The 9,475-nt window shown below is 42.2% G+C and overlaps 1 pseudogene; it reads right to left on the bottom strand.

Annotated features, from left to right (window-relative positions):
* Positions 1–5,539: 5,539 nt before the first annotated feature.
* Positions 5,540–5,719, bottom strand: LOC126458729 (U2 spliceosomal RNA; annotated as a pseudogene).
* Between the last annotated feature and the right edge of the window lie 3,756 nt (positions 5,720–9,475).

Below are 9,475 nucleotides of genomic sequence, written 5' to 3'. Positions count from 1 at the left end.
CAGAGTCGTTTACCCGCCATTTTCCCTCACTCCAGATCATCATATTGGATTACATCACAGGAGGGATGACAGCACCCTCTGGTGGGAGTATTGTGTACTAGGTCAGCTGGAGTCTAGATCTTGTAGGTTACATCATGAAACAGACGACAGCGCCCTCTGGTTGCGGTACTGAGTGCTACGTCCAGACCTTGTGGAGAACACACTGTTTGACGCCATCTTGGATAATGGTACTTGTGTCATCACCTGACTCCATGCCCACCATCTTGGACGACAGTGCATTCTGGTGGTGGTGCTGTGTACTAGGCCAATTGGAGTGTGGACCTCGTGGCAAACACACTGGTTGGTGGTGCTACCTCTAATTGTTTAAATAAAGACTGCTGCATGACTTTGACAGTTGACAAGTAACAAACATGTTTGCAGAGTCTTTCAGATGCATTATTATTTTGACAATTTACGAGTTGTTTGTCTCTCTGGACGTAAATGTATTGCATTATTTACGAGTAGTTTGCAAGTCTGTAAGCTTTGCAGAGCATTATTTTTTACAGTTTACAATTAGCAAGCACGTGTGTAGAGCATTATACATGGGTTATTTAGGAGTAGTTTACAGGTCTGTATGCTGTGGGGCATGTCAGAGTGTGTGTTCTGTATCACTGTGATAATTATACTCCATCCCTAAATAAATTGCTCCAAAATAAATAAAATACACTCCTTCCTCTCTCCATCAGCCTAGTGCAAGCTGAGTCCTTTTCCCACCAACCCCTAGGAAGAGGTGGCGTCCAGGTGACTTAGATTAGTGCAGGTGAGCCTTGTTTCCTGTAATTTTCTTAGCTTGGTAGCGAAATCCCAAGTGACCTTTCTTTACTGCCAAAATTCAAACTTGGTGCCACCTCCTAGGATGAGTTGGCAGTCGGGTGACTGAGGTTAGTCCAAGTGTCCTTTCTTTCGCCCCATTTTCTTAGGTTAGTAGAGATACATGAATTGACCTTTGTTTACTGCTAAAATTCAAACTTGGCGCCAGTTCTTAGGAAGAAGTGGCTGTCAGATGATTGAGGTTAGTCCAAATTACGTATCTTCCCGCGACTTTCTTAGGTGTGATGCATTATCCTGTTGGACTTTGAACGTCCCGCCATTTTTCTAGGTGAGTGGTGGTGAGGGGGGATAGGTTAGTGGAGGTAGCTCAATTGACCTATCTTCCCGCCAAAATTCAAAGTTCCAGCCAAAATCCGCCATCTTGGAAGATGTCAACAGATGGCGTCATGGACACCATCTTGGATGACATCATCGCCGCCATCTTGGATAACGGTACTTGGGGTGACGTCCCCCTTGTTCCCCTACTGAGGACTGTTACTCAAGACCTACAACCATAAACATTCATTGCCATTTGCTATAACTGAAGTTATAAAACCTATATACAGGGTGGTCCATTGATCGTGACCGGTCTAAATATCTCACGAATTAAGCGTCAAACGAAAAAACTACAAAGAACAAAGCTTGTCTAGCTTGAAGGGGGAAGCCAGATAGCGCTGTGGTTGGCCCACTAGATGGCGCTGCCATAGGTCAAACGGATATCAACTGCGTTTTTTTTTAAATAGGAATCCCCATTTTTATTACATATTCGTGTAGTACGTAAAGAAATATGAATGTTTAATTGGACCACTTTTTTCGATTTGTGATAAATGGCACTGTAATAGTCACAAACATATGGCTCACAATTTTAGACGAACAGTTGGTAGCAGATAGGCTTTTTAAATTAAAATACAGAATATAGGTACGTTTGAACATTTTATTTCGGTTGTTCCAATGTGATACATATACCATTGTGAAATTATCATTTCTGAGAACGCATGCTGTTACAGTTTGATTACCTGTAAATACCACATTAATGCAATAAATGCTCAAAATGATGTCCGTCAACCCCAATGCATTTGGCAATACGTATAACGACATTCCTCTCAACAGCGAGTAGTTCGCTTTCCGTAATTTTCGCACATGCATTGACAATGCGCTGACGCATGTTGTCAGGCGTTGTCGGTGGATCACGATAGCAAAGCTGAAGGATTTCAACTTTCCCCACAGAAAGAAATCCGGGGACGTCAGATCCGGTGAACGTCTGGGCCATGGTATGGTGCTTCGACGACCAGTCCACCTGTCATGAAATATGCAATTCAATACCGCTTCAACCGCATGCGAGTTATGTGCCGGACATCCATCATGTTGGAAGAACATCGCCATTCTGTCATGCAGTGAAACATCTTGTAGTAACATCGATAGAACGTTACGTAGGAAATCAGCGTACATTGCACCATTTAGATTGCCATCGATGAAATGGGGGCCAATTATCCTTCCTCCCATAATGCCGCACCATACATTAACCCGCCAAGGTCACTGATGTTCCACTTGTCGCAGCCATCGTGGATTTTCCGTTGCCCAGTAGTGCATATTATGCCAGTTTATGTTACCGCTGTTGGTGAATGACGCTTCGTCGCTAAATAAAACGCGTGCAAAAGATCTGTCATCGTCCCGTAATTTCTCTTGTGCTCTTTGGCAGAACTGTACACGCCATGCAATTCCTGGTGCATAGAAATATGGTACGGGTGCAATCGATTTTGATACAGCATTCTCAACACTGCCGTTTCTGAGATTCCCGATTCTCGCGCAATTTGTCTGCTACTGATGTGCTGATTAGCCGCGACAGCAGCTAAAACATCTACTTGGGCATCATCATTTGTTGCAGGTCGTGGTTGACGTTTCACATGTGGCTGAACACTTCCTGTTTCCTTAAATAACGTAACTATCCGGCGAACGGTCCGGACACTTAGATGATGTCGTCCAGGATACCGAGCAGCATACATAACACACTCCCGTTGGGCATTTTGAGCACACTAGCCATACACAACACGATATCAACCTTTTCCACAATTGGTAAACGGTCCATTTTAAAACGGGTAATGTATCACGAAGCAAATACCGTCCACACTGGCGGAATGTTACGTGTTATCACGTACTTATAGGTTTGTGACTATTACAGCGCCATCTATCAAAAAGCGAGAAAAGTGATCCCATAAAACATTCATATTTCTTTACGTACTACACGAATATGTAATAAAAATGGGGGTTCCTATTTTTAAAAAAACGCAGTTGATATCCGTTTGACCTATGGCAGCGCCATCTAGTGGGCCAACCATAGCGCCATCTGGTTTCCCCCTTCAAGCTAGACGATTTTTGTTCTGTGTAGTTTTTTCGTTTGATGCTTATTTCGTGAGATATTTGGCCCAGTCACTATCAATGGACAACCCTGTATAGGGATGTAAATGACACACGACTATCAGAGAAATTTTTACATGGTAATACTCAAATTCTAAATAAAAATTTCAACAATCGTATATGTGAACAGATACCAAAAACTGTTCTAGTAGGACTAAATACATTCAAAATAAGTGTTCCAGATGCTGTTCCACTTTTCAATGACGGTGCAGTGTCAATGCTTAATATTATGGAACCGATGGGAGTGGCTGATGGACTAAATACGCATAAAGCTCTAATAGCCATTGACTGAAGGAGACTCTTCGAAGCAGAAAAATCAGTGTTGGAAGCCACCAAAGAAGCAATGATAAGAAGAAGAAGTGTGAGAAAGAGTAGGGAGGAAGAACAACATAGGAAACAAACGAAAATGGACCTGGGATGCATTATTGGCATGCAAGTTTAATAATTTCGTGAAAGTTAAATTATTTTATGATCTGGGACACTCTGTCTATAAAATATTAAAGATAGACAGATGAAATTTTGTATATTTTTAACTTTAAATTGAGTTTCCCGAAAGTTAATTTATTTTATGTTCTGGTAGTCTGTCTAACAACTATTTAAGATAAAGAGCTGAAATTTTGTATACTGTCTCAAGACGTGCTTAACTAAAAAGTAGACTACTGTTGTGACTTAACTTTGAAAATAAAATGCTTTCTTGAAGAAAAACCCTGAATTCATTTTTCTGAACATACTTAAAATTTTTTGTGCCACCGTTAATGACAGCACCATCTTTTCAATAGTCTGCTTTAAAGATAATAGTGTAAAGAACTTACAGGAAAAAAGAAATAAGCCTTCTACTTTGTGTTCTGAGTACTATGTATCTATGACGTACATAAATAATTAGCATGGTTTATTTCACTTACAACAAAAAAATACAATTAAAAAAAGTGTGGGAGCCAAAGGTGGGTTCATACATAAAAATGTTTCCAACTGATGTCTTAAAAGATGATAATCATTATATGGACTCACAAATCTTATTCTTTGAGTTACACTGTTTAGAAATCTGGCATTTTTTTTCAAGATTTCCCCTGGTATTCACGGACTAAACCTTTTAAGCAACATGTATGTTGGCAGCGGCAGAATTCTTCTGCAGTCAGCTTCAAATGTCAGTTCCCAATAGCGTTCCTCGACAAGAACATTGTCTTTCCTCCAGAGATTCACATTTGAGTTGTCCGTCTGAGAAAGATAGAAGAACTTTTGCGGGCCTGGAATCACTAACAGTTGTGTAGCACACCGAGCGGTGGCTTGTCGGCCGGGAGCAATATAACCCCAATGTGCAGCCAGACAAACGTTCGTGGCCCGGTGGCGGCAGTGGCAGCTGTTCGCATGGGAGCCGGTGGCGGCGGCTGGCATGGGGCTGGAGGCGTTGCGGCGGTGGAGAAGAGAGTAAAACATTCTACTGCGCCCATAGGCCGACAGATATCAGCAAGAGTAGTTCGGGAGCAGTGTACCGGAATTCTAAGTGGCTTACATCCACCAGCATGACAGGGCAACCAACAGACATAAAGTAATTAGTGCTGGTTACCTCAGCTATTTGATGGCGGCTACCATCCATTTTGATATTGGAGAAATTAACTACCTACCCTGTGGGGAGCCCTAGAGTCGTCACAGAACCGGCTCTAACGGTTAGCTGGCGAGTGTAATTCGACTGCAGGATGATGATGATGATGATGTTTGGTTTCTGGGGCAGTCATCAGCGCCCGAACAAAGTCCAAATTTTTCACAATCCATTTTCTTTTCACAATCCAATGTAGTCACTCTCACGAATTACCATGATGATGATGAGGAAATGATGAGGAAAACACAAACACCCAAACCCCGGGCATAGAAAATCCCCAACCCGGCAGGGAATCGAACCCGGGACCCCGTGATCAGCAGCAGCGCTAGCCCCTAGACCACGAGCTGCGTATCGACTGTAGGATAAAAATACTCATCATGCAAACGGGTCCTCATGATCAATTTAATTAATTAGTCAATCAATTTGATGGCAGGTGGAATCGAGAGAGAGAGTACAATGGATATGATTCGCGAGTTCGAATGATGGGCGTTTTTTCGATGCGGTGAGATTTTTTAACGATATTTCAATCTCCCAGCTACTCAGGGAGAACGGCCATCGTAATAAAATCCACCATATTACTGAATTTATAAAGTGATATGTAGTATTAACCTGATATTTACAACTCCTCTTTGCTGCTATTTCTGTACTTAGAGACTTGGTATGTGATGAGGCATATGGCTAACTTAGGAGAGTTCGAAAGTGAGGAGGTATCCTGTGACGGAGGTTCAGCATGCTCTTAGCACTGTGTCATGCGAGAAAAATGAGTTCAGTATTCCAGTTCTGTGATGCAGAACGTAACAGATATTACGCTGATCAGAACAGATTTTTTTCCTTGATGAAAGAATACTTAGAGGAAATACAGCCTATGCCATAAAGTTGTACAGGATTTTCACAAGAAGTAACGATACTTTTAGCGATGCAAAAACGCGTATGCTCTGATTTTCTTTCGTCTTTGACAAAAAATCGTATAAAAGATAGGAATCTATCTACACTTCGCGTGAGAAATTCGTGGTATATGGGCAACAACAGCCCTGTTTCAGATTGAGTAATGTAGAAATTTTGAAGTGCGGAATGTCTATGTTGGGGGTGGAATTGCAGTTAGAACTATACGTCCCAGCACCTCCTGCTTGTATCGCAGTGTGCGGCAGCCAATGGCAGGGGCAATCACGGGGACTTCGTCGTGCAGAAACTACGGCGCTAATGCCACCATCTGGGTGGTTGAATAGCGAACAAAATACGAGGGTGGTTTGAAAAGTTCTCGGAATCACCATGAGAGGTCAGGGATAACGCAACGACATGTACACGTGATATTCATTGGACTGTTGCCTGTAAACACGTGCCACGTCAGTACTCCTGGAAGAGAGGTCTGACGGTGACGTGGTTCTATTGTTCCTGCGTAGCGCTTTGCAAAGATTGAAAAAATCGAGATTCGAGCAGTCTACATCTACGTGATTACTCTGCTATTCACAATAAAGTGCCTGGTAGAGGATTTTCTGAATACGTGTTGACCATGTGTCAATAAATCATTTTCTTCGAGGTATTTCATAATGTTCCAATACAGTATATGTTCCGAAACTCTACTGCAAATCGACGTTAGTGATATGGGCCTGTAATTCAAGGATTACTCCTACGTCCCTTTTTGGGTATTGGTGTGACTTGAGCAATTTTCCAGTCTTTAGGTATAGATCTTTCTGTGAGCGAGTGGTTGTATATAATTGCTAAACTTGGAGCTATTGTATCAGCATAATCTGAGAGGAACCTGACTGGTATACAATCTGGACCGGAAGCCTTGCTTTTATTAAGTGATTTAAGCTGCTTTGCGACACCGAGGATATCTATTTCTATGTTTCTCATCTTGGCAGTTGTTCTTGATTGGAATTCAGTAATATTTACTTCATCTTTGGTGAAGGAGTTTCGGAAAATCGTGTTTAATAACTCTGCTTTAGTGATTAAATACTTCATAAATAAAGGTATGAAAGCGAAGGACGTTCATGCTGATTTCCAGAATACACTGAGGGCCTCTGCTCATTCATATTCAACTGTTGCCAAGTGGACAAATGAATTTAAATTTGGGGAGAGCTTAGATGATGATCCGCGCAGTGATCGGCCAAGATGTGTCACTACTCCAGAAATCATTGCAAAAGTGCACACATTGGTCATGGAGGATCGCAGATTGAAGCTCACGCTTGCCACATGTCATCTGGAAGGGTATATCACATTTTAACTGAAGAATTAGAAATGAAAAAATTATCTGCAAGATGGGTGCCGCGAATCTTGGCGAGCGCCCGCACACATGTGTCGTCGCCATGGCAAAATTACACAAACTGAGGTGTGAATTGTTGCTACATCCGCTTTATTCATCTGATATGGCTGTGTCAGACTTCCATCTCTTCCTAAAACCGAAAATTTTTCCTGGTGGACGAAGATTCGCTTCAAACGAAGAATTGATAGCCGGAGTTGACAACTATTTTTCAGGCCTGGAGGAAACTTATTTTCGAGATGGGATCAAGGCACTGTAACATCGTTGGACCAAGTGCATTGATCTACAATGAGACTACATTGAAAAATAAAAAAACGTTTCAGTGATGTTTTTTCTATTCTGTTCCGAGAACTTTTCAACCGCCCTCGTACTTAACTGGTCGAGTAGGGATAAAAGTGGTAGTGTGCATTGCGTGTGTTCTCCGATTTTTACATGGAAATTTGAGGAGATTCAATATGGCGAGTGTTTGTGCTGGACGATTATTCCCTCGATGTAAATTGATTGGTTGACTTTTGGGCGGTCACAGTGGCAGTCTCTGCAGTGTCTGAGCGTCTGGTGAGGCCGGCTTGCGGATCGACGTGCAGCTGCCGGTTTGGACGCAGGTGCGCTTTTCTAGTCCTCTTCCAGCTGGCGCGGCCGCAGCTCCCGGCACCCCAGCGGTCGCGAGTGTAGTTTCTTTTTCCGAGATACATTTAGAGGGAATAATGTGGCGGATGAGGGTGCTTGTGTTCTCAAATGGCGGTACATAGAAGACCTCAGATATATTTAGCGCTAGGATCTATTTGTGACGGAAATTTAATTACTTGGTTTACAAAGTATACGCAACGCTAAAAATATGTTTATTACAAAGACGAATAATCAGATGGTGGACAGTTTTAAGCGATTGTTTGACTTACACCTTCCAGAGTTTTTTGCCCTGCCTTGTCTGCTATAAACTGTTAAACAATAAATATGATAGGGTATTGCAAATGAACTATTTCCCACCATTTTTGATATGGCACTTGCGACGTCATCAGAGTGGGCTCTTTTTCCCGCCCAAATAAAGAGAACCACAGCCCAGCATTTCCCGCTTTTTAAATAAATTATTTAATTTAATTAATTTTTAAAAAAATAAATAATATATTGCTCGGATTTACTGCCCATTTTGTGTCATGAGAACTTCCCAGTCCAGCAGCTAAGTACAGATTGAGTCTTTCTCCCATCAATTTCTGGATGGGTGAGAGGATGGGGAAGTGGGTAGGGGAGGGGAGGCGTCCCATCTCCCGCAAACCGATTAAATAAAAAATATGCAAATTGAATTGAACAATATTTTATTATGTCAGTTGACATTGATTAGAATTTCATGTCGTGAGAGCCTTCTGCACCAACAGTTCAGCACAAACTGAGTCTTTTTCCTGCCAATTTCCAGATTGGGAAGGGGAGGGGAGGGGAGGACTGGGTGATTTCCCAGATGGGAAAGTGGTTATTAGTTTATCAGTTTAATTACTCAGTCAATAATTTTATATCAGAAGTATGATTGTATCAGTAAGGAGGAGAGGGCAGGGTTGGAGATTTAACAGAGGGGGTGGGGGTTTCTCAGAAGGACGAATTATCGTCAGGAAGTCATAAATCAACCCCAGGGGGTCATAAATCAACTAGTATAACAATATGTTGAAGGGGATAATTTACCCCTGAATGTATGCTTGCCGCTGGATTATGCAATCCACACTAACAAAATGTCTCAGGATCTGCTGCATCCCACCACTAACCACATCTCAAACGCTTCGATCCTGTTCTTTGGTTTTGCCAAAACCAATGATTCATCTCCACACAATGCTATGCTGGAGACACACAGCAAATTCTCAACATTTTGTTTCTCCACTGAAAGCCAACGTTTGATACCAGTAAACTTGTTTTGGCGACGAATGCCTTCTTTGCCTGTGCTAGTGTGCTTTTTATGTCATTGCTTCGTCCACCCTATGGTTGTGGCACATTTTCTCGTGCCGCATGTCGCACGTGCCTCGCTTGCACAGCGGGAAAGGTGAGGCGGGGAGCAGAGGTCCGGCCATATGATCACTTCGGCACGGCGCCTATGAGCAGTGGTAGTATTGCCCATACGAAAAATATTGCCTTACTGTAAACTAAAATTTATTGCCTTTGAGTAGTGTTTCGTTTTTTGCTATTTAAATGCTCCAGCTTTCTTTGTTAGTACATTATACTTTTCTGTTATTTCGTTTTGTTTTGTTTCTCTTCTGTCAAGAAAAATGCATAGTTCAGTAACGGGTGAGCCACTGACCGCTGGAATTGCGTCATATGCCTCCATGATGTTTTCAGATCGCAAGAAGTGACAGAGGGTAGTGAATAAGGAAGCAAGG

This window comes from Schistocerca serialis, chromosome 2 (genome assembly GCF_023864345.2).
Source record: "Schistocerca serialis cubense isolate TAMUIC-IGC-003099 chromosome 2, iqSchSeri2.2, whole genome shotgun sequence".
In the NCBI taxonomy this organism is placed as follows: Eukaryota; Metazoa; Arthropoda; class Insecta; order Orthoptera; family Acrididae; genus Schistocerca; species Schistocerca serialis.
This window is presented reverse-complemented; position numbering and strand designations above follow the sequence as displayed.